Source organism: Cherax quadricarinatus, chromosome 92, assembly GCF_038502225.1.
Source record: "Cherax quadricarinatus isolate ZL_2023a chromosome 92, ASM3850222v1, whole genome shotgun sequence".
In the NCBI taxonomy this organism is placed as follows: domain Eukaryota; kingdom Metazoa; phylum Arthropoda; class Malacostraca; order Decapoda; family Parastacidae; genus Cherax; species Cherax quadricarinatus.
Genome location: NC_091383.1, coordinates 13,890,683 through 13,905,048, shown reverse-complemented (window position 1 = coordinate 13,905,048; position 14,366 = coordinate 13,890,683). Strand labels below are relative to the sequence as shown.

At 35.0% G+C, this 14,366-nt stretch overlaps 3 pseudogenes; 2 read left to right on the top strand and 1 right to left on the bottom strand.

The window, feature by feature from the left end:
• LOC138855383 (zinc finger protein 84-like) overlaps positions 1 to 14,366 on the top strand; it is a 225,488-nt pseudogene that overhangs the window by 88,010 nt on the left and 123,112 nt on the right.
• LOC138855396 (cytochrome b-like) lies at positions 3,799 to 9,119 on the bottom strand (annotated as a pseudogene).
• Positions 9,461 to 14,090, top strand: LOC138855395 (NADH-ubiquinone oxidoreductase chain 4-like; annotated as a pseudogene).

Genomic DNA, 14,366 nt, shown 5'->3' with positions numbered 1-14,366 from the left:
GTTTAGAGCTGAATTAATTAAAATATAACCTACTAGTGTAGTGATAAGAATAAGAATAAATATTGCGTGATCATGGAAAGATGTTAATTGTTCCGTAAGTGGGGAGGCGCTGTCTTGAAGTCCTGAACATCCTCATGTTGGCATTTCTAAAAGAAGGTAACCCTTCCTGGTAGGAGATTAAATCCTATAAATTTATCTGTCATTTTAGATAATTAGAAATTAGGGGAATTTCTGTGTACCTATGATCAGCAGGGGGATGAGGGTGCTGTCACACAATTGATGAAGGTAGGAAGGCTGGTGAGATATTACGTTTTGATATAAAAGCTTCTCAAATAATAATTATGAATCAGAATATGGCTACTAGCGAGATAAGTGATCCGATTGATTAAATAATATTTCATGATGTGTAAGCATCGGGGTAATCCGAATACCGTCGTGGTATACCATTTAATCCTAGGAAGTGTTGAGGAAAAAAAGTTAAGTTAACTCCTAAAAATATAGTGAAGAAATGAGGTTTTAATCATGAAGGATTTAGAGAAAACCCAGTAAACAAGGGGAATCAATGAAAAAAAACTCCAAAAATTCCAAATACGGCTCCTATAGATAAGACGTAGTGGAGATGGGCTACAACATAGTAGGTATCATGGAGGATAATGTCGATTGAGGAGTTTGCTAAAATCACTCCTGTTAAACCACCTACTGTAAATAAGAAAATAAATCCTAGGGTTCATAGAAGTGTAGGTGTATATGAGAATTGGGAACCTTGAAGAGTTCTTAATCACCTGAAGATTTTAATTCCCGTTGGAATGGCGATAATTATGGTTGCTGATGTGAAGTATGCTCGGGTATCAACATCTATACCTACGGTGAACATGTGATGAGCTCACACTAGGAATCCTAGGATTCCAATTGCTGTTATGGCATAAATTATCCCTAACGTTCCGAATGCTTCTTTTTTACCTGATTCTTGTGTGACAATATGCGAGACTATGCCGAAGGCTGGTAGAATTAAAATATAAACTTCTGGATGTCCAAAAAAACAAAATAAGTGCTGGTAAAGAATAGGGTCACCTCCACCAGCCGGATTGAAGAAAGTGGTGTTTAAATTTCGGTCTGTAAGAAGTATAGTAATTGCTCCTGCTAGGACTGGGAGAGAAAGAAGAATAAGGACCGCGGTAATAAAGACAGACCAGACAAATATAGGTATTCGGTCTATGGTTATTCCTCTTGTTCATATGTTTATTGCTGTACTTATGAAGTTTACGGCTCCTAAAATTGAGGAGACTCCGGCTAGATGCAAGGAGAAGATTCCAAGATCAACTGATGCTCTGGCATGAGCAGTTGATGCTGTTAGAGGAGGATAAACTGTCCATCTGGTTCCGACACCTCTTTCTACTATCCCTCTCGTTAGAAGGAGAGTGAGTGAGAATGGTAGTAGTCAAAATCTTATGTTATTTATTCGAGGAAAGGCTACATCAGGTGCTCCAAGTATAAGTGGGACCAACCAGTTTCCAAAACCTCCAATTACAATAGGTATAACTATGAAGAAAATTATTACGAAAGCGTGGGCTGTGACAATTACATTATAAATTTGATCATCTCCAATTAATCTCCCTGGCTGACCAAGTTCGGCTTGAATAATCAATCTTAGTGAGGTACCTACTATACCTGATCAAGCTCCAAATACAAAGTATAAGGTTCCAATATCTTTATGATTTGTTGAAACAAACCATCGTTGCGTTAGGCTTTATAGTGGAAAAAAAGACGTCAAATTGCAAATTTGAAGATGTAGAGATTACTAAAGCTTAAGGAAGATTGAATTATCATAGTATGGGTAGTAACACTACATGAGCAGTTCTATCAAAACTGTCCTTTTTATCAGGCACCATACTTATAGGAAAAGTTTGGATTAATAGTGAGTAGGTTGTTAATTAACAATCGGTTTAAGATAGTGTTCTTAGAAGGCTAAATGTTAAACTTGGGGTGTTCGTTTATCTAAATAGATAGGTTTTAGGTTTAAAGTTTGATTTATTTTATAGTTAGTGTACATGCATATTTTAGTGGGGAGAGAATAAAAAAATAAAGATAATTTATGATGTAACAAAATAGTTTTGTTATTCGCAGTACGGAAGATTAAATATTAGATTAGGATTTGATTTAGTAAATTATAAAAAGCTTGATTAAATTTTGTGCCAGCAATCGTGGTTAGACTTAAAAGCTTAGTAAAAGTATTTTAGTTGAGGTTATTCTTATGTTTAAGGGTTAAATTGAGATTTATAACAATAAAAGGTGAAATTAGTTTATTGGGGGTAAATAGAAGTTGAATTATAAAAGGGAAAAAGCCTAAAAATTAAGGTATAAACCAGGATTAGATACCCTGTTATACTTATAGGGGAAAAATAAAACTTGAATATTAGTAGTTATGGTCTTTAAATTCAAAGAATTTGGCGGTATTTTAGTCTTGTTAGAGGAACCTGTTCTGTAAATGATACAACACGAAGAATCTTACTTACTCTTGTTTAACAGTTTGTATACCGTCATTATTAGATAACCTTTGTTGGGGAAGTTATTGAAATTTAAGAAGTTAAAGTATATTAGATCAAGGTGCAGTTTATGGGCAAGAAGAAATGGGTTACAATAAAATTTATTTATATGTATCAGTGATTGAGTAGTTTCTATGAAGGAGGATTTAATTGTAACATACAATTTAGTAAGTTAGTGTGATATGAGAACTATAATATGTACATATCGCCCATCACTTCCATTTAAGGTGGAATAAGACGTAACATAGTAGAGGTACTGGAAGGTGTACCTAGGATTAAAATTTACTTTGGCAGAAAATATGCATTAAATTTAGAATTTAATTAAATAGAAAATATTCTATAAGTAAAAGTATTAAGTGGTTAATGCTGTGATTATTATAGTTGTGAGATATCTAATGTTAATGGTTTGTGTATTAGTTGGGGTGGCATTTGTGACTCTTCTGGAACGTAAGATTTTGGGTTATATTCAAATTCGTAAATGTCCAAATAAGTTGGGTATTTTAGGATTACTTCAACCTTTTTCGGATGCTGTGAAATTGTTTTTAAAAGAGCTGAATTCACCTGCAATATCTAATTTTTTACCTTATTATTTATCACCGGTGTTTGGGTTGTTTGTTGTTTTAGTTTTGTGAAGGATTATTCCGTATGAGTTAGGGTTAGTAAATTTTGATATACGTGTATTATTTTTTTGTGTTAGGAGTCTACCCTTTAATAAGAGCTGGGTGAGCTTCTAATTGTAAGTATTCCTTGTTGGGAAGGCTTCGGGCTGTAGCATAAACTATTTCGTATGAGGTAAGATTGGCTTTAATTTTATTATCTTATGTTTTTTTAGTTAGAAGATTTAGGTTAACAGAGCTAAGATATTATCAAGAGAGAATATGATTTATTTGGTTGACGTTTCCACTATCTATGGTTTGGTTGGGTTTTTGTTTGGCAGAGATAAATCGAACTCCTTTTGATTTTGCAGAAGAGGAATCTGAATTAGTTTCTGGATTCAATACTGAATATAAGAGAGGGGGATTTGTGTTAATTTTCATAGCTGAATATGTTAGGATTTTGTTGATGAGTCGGGTATCTATGTTATTATTTTTAGGAGGAAGAGTCTTAAGATTAGGGTTTTATATAAAATTAGTAATGGTTAGGTTTGCATTTATTTGGGTGCGGGGGACTTTACCACGATTGCGATATGATAAGTTAATGTATATAGCCTGAAAAAGGTTTCTTCCTGTATCTCTGAATTTTTCAGTTTTTGTTATAGGAATAAAACTAATTTTAGTTTAAACTAAATTTATAAGTTAGTGAAGATTGGAAAAACTTCCTTTAAATGTTTTCAAAACATTTGTTTTAAATAAACTAAATATCCATTCTAGGAGTAAGTCTGTTAAAAGAGTGATTAAAGGGTTAATGACATAGTAAACAAAATAAATAATAGTAAGAGTTTGCCCTGTAAAAAATATAAGGATCCTCTACAGGACGTGCTCCAATTCATGTCAGTAAGATGATTGTGGAAACAAGAGTTCAAAATAGAAATTGGTTAAAAGGGTAAAAAGTTAGACCTTGAAATTTTGATAAAGAGGTGAAGGGGAGAAGCCAGAGAATTGCTACTGATAAAACTAAAGTGATAACTCCACCTAGTTTGTTTGGAATAGATTGGAGAATAGCGTATGCAAATAGAAAATACCATTCAGGTTGAATATGAACTGGTGTAACCAGAGGGTTAGCTGGAACAAAATTATCAGGTTAAGAACATAAGAACATAAGAATGTAGGAACACTGCAGAAGGCCTACTGGCCCATACGAGGCAGGTCCTTATCAAAACGACATCTACCTAAAGCTACTCAAGAAACAACTCCCGCACCCCCCAACACCAATCAAACCCAGCCCCTCCCACTCATATATTTGTCCAGTCTCTTCTTAAAGCTACCCAAGGTCCTAGCCTCTATCACCCCACTGGGAAGACTGTTCCACGCATCTACAACTCTGTTAGAAAACCAGTACTTACCTATGTCCTTTCTAAATCTAAATTTATCCAACTTAAATCCATTATTCCTGGTTCTTACCTGGTTCGACACCCTCAGTACTTTATTAATGTCTCCCTTGTTTATGCCCGTCATCCACTTATACACTTCAATGATATCTCCCCTCATTCTACGCCTCTCCAGAGAGTGGAGATTTAAGGCTTTAAGTCTATCTTCATACGGGAGGTTCCTTACACAGTAAATCATTTTAGTCATTCTTCTCTGTATGTTCTCTAATGAGTCTATGTCCATCCTGTAGTAAGGGGACCAAAACTGAGCAGCATAATCTAAATGAGGCCTCACTAGTGATGTATAGAGCTGTAAAATAACTTTTGGACTTCTGTTACTTATACTTCTTGAGATAAATCCAAGTAATCTGTTGGCCTTGTTGCGCACACTGAGGCACTGCTGTCTTGGCTTTAGATTTCTGCTTACCATGACTCCCAAGTCTTTTTCACATTCTGTATGACCAAGCTCTACTTCAACTAGATTATAGCTTCGAGGGTTATTTTCATTACCAAGGGCAAGTACCTTACACTTATCCACATTAAACTTCATCTGCCATTTCTCAGACCAAGACATTAATTTGTTCAAATCGTCCTGGAGTTCATTGATATCCTCCTCAGAGTGAATTATACGGCCTATCTTTGTATCATCAGCAAACTTACTCATGTCACTAGTAATCCCTTCATCAAGGTCATTAATGTAAATTATGAACAAGAGAGGGCCTAAAACTGATCCTTGTGGAACGCCACTAGTGACTAATCCCCATTCAGATTTCACTCCATTAATGGTAACTCTCTGCTTTCTATTGGTAAGCCATGCCTCAATCCATGCTAGAACTTTACCTCCTATACCATGAGCTGCCACTTTTCTTAAGAGTCTCTTGTGAGGTACTCTGTCGAAGGCTTTACTAAAATCCAAATAAACAATATCATATTCCTTATCACTGTCAACTGCCTCAAATGTTCTATTGAAGAACGTCAGTAAGTTTGTCAGGCAGGAACGACCTCTCGTGAATCCATGCTGAGATTCATTAATCAAGTTATGCTCTTCAAGGTGACTTCTGATAATGTCAGCTATAATTGATTCTAATAACTTGCCCACTATAGATGTCAGGCTTATTGGACGGTAATTTGAAGGAGTGGACTTATCCCCTGATTTGAATATAGGAACCACATTAGCCATCTTCCACATCTCTGGCACAACACTGGTAAGGATGGACGCATTGAATACACTCGTTAATGGCTGACTAAGCTCCATCTTGCATTCCTTAAGTACCCTTGAAAACAACTCATCGGGTCCTGGGGACTTATTTTGTTTCAGTTTGTCTATCTGTTTAATAACCATGTCCCTCGTGACAGTAATATTAGTTAACTTAAATTCATCAGGAACTAAATAATTGTTAATTACTGGAATCTCATTTACATCTTCCTGTGTAAAAACTGACAAAAAATAGTCATTAAATAAGGAACACATTTCCAGTTCATTATCCGTCAGCTGTCCATTCCCAGATTTCAGAGGTCCTACTTTTTCCTTCACCTTCGTCCTATACACTTGAAAGAACCCCTTTGGATTAGTCTTTGATTCATTAGCAACTCTAATTTCATAGTCACGTTTAGCCTTTCTAATCGCCTTTTTTACTTCTCTTTTAAGCTGAACATATTGGTCAGTAAGGTTAACCTCTCCTCTTCTGATGCGCCTATAAATTCCCCTTTTCTCCCCTAATAGATGCTTTAGCCTCCTGTTAACCCATTTGGGATCGTTATTATTAGACCTAATTTCTCTCTGGGGAATGTATATACTCTGGGCACTGTGTACATTATTAAGAAAACAATCATAAAAGCAGATCCCTTCATATTCATAAGTATGATTATCGTCAATAAAATCATTAGCTAGATAACCCCAATCAAGATTAGACAGATGTTCCCTAAGTCCATTATAATCGGCAGAACGAAAATCGGGGATTTTTACTGTATTATCATTATTCTTGCATTCCCAATTAATGCTAAAGGTGATGGATTTGTGATCACTTGCGCCAAGCTCTTCAGTGATCTCCAGATTATTCACGAGTGTTTCCTTATTTGACAAGACTAGGTCTAGCAAATTATTACCCCTGGTAGGTTCAGTTACACTCTGTTTCAGAAAACAGTCCTGAACTGTTTCCATGAAGTCACTGGACTCTAGATTACCTGTCAAAGAATTCCAGTCAATTTGGCTAAAGTTAAAGTCCCCTACTATGACTACGTTACTGTGTCCAGAAGCCCTAACAATTTCGTCCCAAAGAAGTCTCCCTCTATCGTGATCCAAGCCTGGAGGTCGGTATATTACACCTAGAATTAGTTTTTCTTGACCCTCCACGAACTCTACCCAAACAGACTCTGTTACTGCTCCATCTATTTTTATACCTTTTTTTATGCAACAATTAATATTTTCTCGAACATACAATGCAACTCCTCCCCCCTTCCCATTACATCTATCCACATTGAATAACTTAAATCCCTGAATATTACACTCAGCAATCATATCCCGACTCTTTAAATCATACCACGTTTCAGTTAATGCAATGATATCAAAGTTCCCAGCACATGCTACCAAACGTAGTTCATTAATTTTATTTCTTGCACTTCGACTGTTAGCATAAAATACCATCATATGTTTTTTCTTCTGCACATTTTTCCTATTCATCTTTGTTTTTACACAATTTCTGAAATTATCATTACCCAGAGTTACTCCATGACAGTTACTATTAAGATTCTTAATATCAGAGCATAAGTCAATATATCCATATTCATTATTAATCATTTCAAAACCCATACCTCTAACTAATCCTAGTTTAAAGTCCTAACAACCCCCTCAACTGAGTTAGCAAGAAAACCCACACCTGCCCTGGATAAGTGAACCCCATCCCTGGCATACATGTCATTTCGGCCATAGAAGTTGTCCCAGTTGTCAATGAATGGTACTGCATTATCCTTACAGTGTTTATCCAGCCAACAATTAATACCAATTGCTCTGGACAACCATTCATTACCAACACCTCTTCTTGGCAAAATGCCACATATAACAGGGCGCCCCCCCTTCTTCCTAATCATGTCTATAGCTGTCCTGAACTTTCTAACTAAATCCTCACTTCTACGCTTGCCTACATCATTGCCTCCAGCACTGAGGCAAATAATAGGATTGATCCCATTACCGTTCATGATGTTGTCAAGCCGGCTAACAATGTCCTCCATCCCAGCCCCAGGAAAGTATACCCTTTGTCTCCTACTCCTGTCCTTCAAGCAGAATGCCCTATCCATGTATCTAACCTGGCTATCCCCAACAACAACAATATTCTTACCTTCCTTGTTGTCGTTCGTCGTGACGATCCCAGTAGTAGACTCACATTCGTCGGGTAGCACCGAGAATGCGTTGGAGGTTTCCACGGGAGTTTCCACAGCAGTCTCTTTCTTCTTCATCGTTTCTGACTTTCCATTCGTCTTCTTGATCGTCAACTTCGTCGTCCCCTGCTGTCCAGCCACTGACCACGATCCCTTCTTGACCTGAGGACTCAAAACAGGAGGACTACTACGAATCCTCTTGTTTTCCTCGGTCAATCGCCGTATCTCCATCTTTGCTGCCCTCAATTCTTCCTTAAGTTGCTGGTAAAGTTGCTCGATGGAGGGCATCTTGGTTCAGTCCACGGGAGCAAACAAGACACTTCTTCACAGAGTTAAGTACAGGTCACCACTCAAGAGCACACAAACAGGTCTTCACTGAGCTAAGTACACGTCACCACTGAGCTAAGTACACGTCACCACTGAGCTAAGTATGGATTCAAAAGAGTTAGGAGAACTAAGATTATAAATATAATTAGGAATCCTACAATATCTTTAAAGGTAAAGTAGGGGTGGAAGGAAATTTTGTCTATAGAGGAGGTAACCCTTAAGGGGTTGTTAGCCCTGGAGTGATGGATAAATAAGATGTGAATAAGTGTAGCTGCAGCGATTAAAAATGGTAAGAGAAAGTGAAATGTAAAAAATCGAGTTAAGGTAGCATTATCAACTGCGAAACCTCCTCAAATTCATTGAACTAAATCTGTTCCAATATAGGGAATGGCAGAGAATAAGTTTGTAATAACTGTGGCGCCTCAAAATGATATTTGCCCCCAGGGTAGGACATAACTGAGGAAGGCTGTGACTATCGTTATAAATAAAATTAGAACTCCAACTCTCCAGGCGTAAAAAAGAACAAATGATTCATAGTAAATACCTCGACCAATATGAGAATAAATGCAGATAAAGAAGAAAGATGCCCCATTTGCATGAATAGTTCGGAATAGTCATCCATAATTCACATCGCGACAGATGTGTGCTACGTTCGAAAAAGCCAGGTCGATGTGGGAAGTAAAATGAATGGATAAAAATAATCCAGTTGCAATTTGAGCTACTAGGCATAATCCTAAGAGAGATCCTAAATTTCAAAAAATTTAAATATTTCTAGGAATTGGTATATCTACAAATGCGGAGTTAGCAAGTTTAAATAATGGATGGGATTTACGTAAAGGTGAAGCCATAAGTTTTGTGAAGAGCAGGTTTAAACTAGTTTAAAGAAAATACTGGTCTATGATGATGTTAGGAATCGAAGGTTTTAGGTTGTTTGTTATAGTTTTTTGTGGATTTTGAGCGTTTATTTCAAATCATAAGCATCTACTAAATGTTTTATTGGGGTTGGAATTTATTATATTAAATGTGTTTTGGGTTATAAGAGTTTACATGGCTAGGGTTGGTTTGGAAGGGGTGTTTGTAATGTTTTTTTTAGTTATGGTTACGTGTGAGGGGCTCTAGGTTTATCTTTATTGGTTTCTATTGTTCGTTCACATGGTAATGATTATTTTAGGAGAGTCAGTATTTTAGTATGTTAAAGTTTTTGGTGTTTAATTTAGTTTTGATAAGATTTGTGATGAATTGAAGGTTGATTCAGATTGGCTTGTTAGTTACATGCTTTACAAGATTATTAATAATAAATCATGATTTTTATTTTTTTTTGTGGGGGTTATATAATAGGGTCTGATTATCTAAGTTATATTTTGACTGTATTAAGAGTTTGAATCATCATATTAATAGTTTATGGGAGGGTGAGAGTAAAGAAGATTGGGAATTTTTACACTGGGTTCTTGTTAGTGAACTTAATTTTATTGTTAGTTTTAATTTTAACTTTCAGGTCAGTTAATTATCTAATGTTTTATATTAGATTTGAAAGGTCACTAGTTCCTATGCTTGTATTAATTTTACGTTGAGGATATCAGCATGAGTGAATTCAAGCTGGAATTTACATATTGTTTTATACTTTATTTGCTTCGTTACCTTCATTAGTTTCTTTATTAAGGTTATATAAAAGCAAAGGAAGATTGAATATAAGGTTATTGCCAGGAACGGTTGTGAATATAAGGTTATTGCCAGGAACGGTTGTGAATATAAGGTTATTGCCAGGAACGGTTGTGAATATAAGGTTATTGCCAGGAACGGTTGTGAATATAAGGTTATTGCCAGGAACGGTTGTGAATATAAGGTTATTGCCAGGAACGGTTGTGAATATAAGGTTATTGCCAGGAACGGTTGTGAATATAAGGTTATTGCCAGGAACGGTTGTGAATATAAGGTTATTGCCAGGAACGGTTGTGAATATAAGGTTATTGCCAGGAACGGTTGTGAATATAAGGTTATTGCCAGGAACGGTTGTGAATATAAGGTTATTGCCAGGAACGGTTGTGAATATAAGGTTATTGCCAGGAACGGTTGTGAATATAAGGTTATTGCCAGGAACGATTGTGAATATAAGGTTATTGCCAGGAACGGTTGTGAATATAAGGTTATTGCCAGGAACGGTTGTGAATATAAGGTTATTGCCAGGAACGGTTGTGAATATAAGGTTATTGCCAGGAACGGTTGTGAATATAAGGTTATTGCCAGGAACGGTTGTGAATATAAGGTTATTGCCAGGAACGGTTGTGAATATAAGGTTATTGCCAGGAACGGTTGTGAATATAAGGTTATTGCCAGGAACGGTTGTGAATATAAGGTTATTGCCAGGAACGGTTGTGAATATAAGGTTATTGCCAGGAACGGTTGTGAATATAAGGTTATTGCCAGGAACGGTTGTGAATATAAGGTTATTGCCAGGAACGGTTGTGAATATAAGGTTATTGCCAGGAACGGTTGGTTACCAAAGTGTCAGCGTGTTGGGATATTTTTGCTCTGTATTTGCATTTATAGTTAAATTACCTTTGTTTATATTTCATTTATGATTACCTAAGGCCCATGTGGAGGCTCCTGTTGCAGGATCAATAGTACTAGCTGGGGTGTTATTAAAGTTAAATAGTACTAGCTGGGGTGTTATTAAAGTTAAATAGTACTAGCTGGGATGTTATTAAAGTTAAATAGTACTAGCTGGGGTGATATTAAAGTTATATAGTACTAGCTGGGATGTTATTAAAGTTAAATAGTACTAGCTGGGGTGTTATTAAAGTTATATAGTACTAGCTGGGATGTTATTAAAGTTAAATAGTACTAGCTGGGGTGTTATTAAAGTTATATAGTACTAGCTGGGATGTTATTAAAGTTAAATAGTACTAGCTGGGGTGTTATTAAAGTTAAATAGTACTAGCTGGAGTGTTATTAAAGTTAAATAGTACTAGCTGGGGTGTTATTAAAGTTATATAGTACTAGCTGGGATGTTATTAAAGTTAAATAGTACTAGCTGGGGTGTTATTAAAGTTAAATAGTACTAGCTGGGATGTTATTAAAGTTAAATAGTACTAGCTGGGGTGATATTAAAGTTATATAGTACTAGCTGGGATGTTATTAAAGTTAAATAGTACTAGCTGGGGTGTTATTAAAGTTATATAGTACTAGCTGGGATGTTATTAAAGTTAAATAGTACTAGCTGGGGTGTTATTAAAGTTATATAGTACTAGCTGGGATGTTATTAAAGTTAAATAGTACTAGCTGGGGTGTTATTAAAGTTAAATAGTACTAGCTGGGGTGTTATTAAAGTTAAATATTACTAGCTGGGGTGTTATTAAAGTTATATAGTACTAGCTGGGATGTTATTAAAGTTAAATAGTACTAGCTGGGGTGTTATTAAAGTTAAATAGTACTAGCTGGGATGTTATTAAAGTTAAATAGTACTAGCTGGGGTGTTATTAAAGTTAAATAGTACTAGCTGGGATGTTATTAAAGTTAAATAGTACTAGCTGGGGTGTTATTAAAGTTAAATAGTACTAGCTGGGATGTTATTAAAGTTAAATAGTACTAGCTGGGGTGATATTAAAGTTATATAGTACTAGCTGGGGTGTTATTAAAGTTAAATAGTACTAGCTGGGGTGATATTAAAGTTAAATAGTACTAGCTGGGATGTTATTAAAGTTAAATAGTACTAGCTGGGGTGTTATTAAAGTTATATAGTACTAGCTGGGATGTTATTAAAGTTAAATAGTACTAGCTGGGATGTTATTAAAGTTATATAGTACTAGCTGGGGTGTTATTAAAGTTAAATAGTACTAGCTGGGGTGTTATTAAAGTTATATAGTACTAGCTGGGGTGATATTAAAGTTATATAGTACTAGCTGGGATGTTATTAAAGTTATATAGTACTAGCTGGGATGTTATTAAAGTTAAATAGTACTAGCTGGGATGTTATTAAAGTTAAATAGTACTAGCTGGGGTGTTATTAAAGTTAAATAGTACTAGCTGGGATGTTATTAAAGTTAAATAGTACGATCTGGGATGTTATTAAAGTTATATAGTACTAGCTGGGGTGATATTAAAGTTATATAGTACTAGCTGGGATGTTATTAAAGTTAAATAGTACTAGCTGGGGTGTTATTAAAGTTAAATAGTACTAGCTGGGATGTTATTAAAGTTAAATAGTACTAGCTGGGGTGTTATTAAAGTTAAATAGTACTAGCTGGGATGTTATTAAAGTTAAATAGTACTAGCTGGGATGTTATTAAAGTTATATAGTACTAGCTGGGATGTTATTAAAGTTAAATAGTACTTGCTGGAATGTTATTAAAGTTATATAGTACTAGCTGGGATGTTATTAAAGTTATATAGTACTAGCTGGAATGTTATTAAAGTTATATAGTACTAGCTGGGGTGATATTAAAGTTAAATAGTACTAGCTGTGATGTTATTAAAGTTAAATAGTACTAGCTGGGATGTTATTAAAGTTATATAGTACTAGCTGGGGTGATATTAAAGTTATATAGTACTAGCTGGGATGTTATTAAAGTTATATAGTACTAGCTGGGATGTTATTAAAGTTAAATAGTACTAGCTGGGGTGTTATTAAAGTTAAATAGTACTAGCTGGGATGTTATTAAAGTTAAATAGTACTAGCTGGGATGTTATTAAAGTTATATAGTACTAGCTGGGATGTTATTAAAGTTAAATAGTACTAGATGGGGTGTTATTAAAGTTAAATAGTACTAGCTGGAATGTTATTAAAGTTAAATAGTACTAGCTGGGGTGTTATTAAAGTTAAATAGTACTAGCTGGGATGTTATTAAAGTTAAATAGTACTAGCTGGGATGTTATTAAAGTTATATAGTACTAGCTGGGATGTTATTAAAGTTAAATAGTACTAGCTGGGGTGTTATTAAAGTTAAATAGTACTAGCTGGGATGCTATTAAAGTTAAATAGTTCTAGCTGGGATGTTATTAAAGTTATATAGTACTAGCTGGGATGTTATTAAAGTTAAATAGTACTAGCTCGGGTGTTATTAAAGTTAAATAGTACTAGCTGGGATGTTATTAAAGTTAAATAGTACTAGCTGGGGTGTTATTAAAGTTAAATAGTACTAGCTGGGATGTTATTAAAGTTAGGGGGTTATGGTTTGATTCAGATTTTGAGAGTGTTTTCGGAGGTTAAAATATTTTGTTGGGTATCAATGAGTCTTGGGATTTTAGGCGGTGTTGTTATTAGTCTAATGTGTTTACGTCAAGTGGATATAAAGTCTTTAATTGCTTATTCTTCTGTGGCTCACATGGGTTTGGTGTTAGGGGGACTTGTTGCTATGAGGGGCTGAGGTTTAAATGGAGCTTTAGTAGTGATGGTGGGGCATGGTTTGTGTTCTTCAGGGTTATTTTGTTTGGCAAATATAGTTTATGAACGTTTAGGTAAACGGAGTTTGATAATTAGGAAAGGTTTATTAAATGTCATACCAAGGATAGGTTTGTGGTGATTTTTATTGGCTGTAGGTAATATAGTTGCTCCTCCAATCTCGAATTTAATAAGGGAAATCAGTTTAATCATTAGAGTGGTGAGATGAAGGAAGTTAATTATATTCAGAGTAGGGGTACTGTCTTTTTTTAGTGCCTGTTATACTTTATATATATATTCTTTAAGGCAGCATGGGTTGTTTTTAAATTCATTATTCTCTTATTGTTCTGGAAAAATAGGGGAATATTTTGTTTTGTTAATACACAGTGTCCCATTAAATATTATATTCATGAAGGGTTCTCTGGTTTTGTGTAATTTGTAGGATAAGATGGCTGAGATTAGAGGTGTTAGATTGTAAATCTAAATGGAAGTTAAACTTTCTTATCAGCATAAGATAAGATTTAAAAGATTATTACTTTTTTTGACAGCTTTGAAGGATGTTACTTTAAATTAGCTTAAAATCTTAGATAACTAAAAGTATAGATGGGATAAAAAGACCAAATAAATTGATGGAGGAACATAAAGGTGAGGAGAAGATTTTAAGGGGCTTGAAAGAGATGTTTCGTTTTATTTGAGTATAGGAAATTGAGATAGAGGA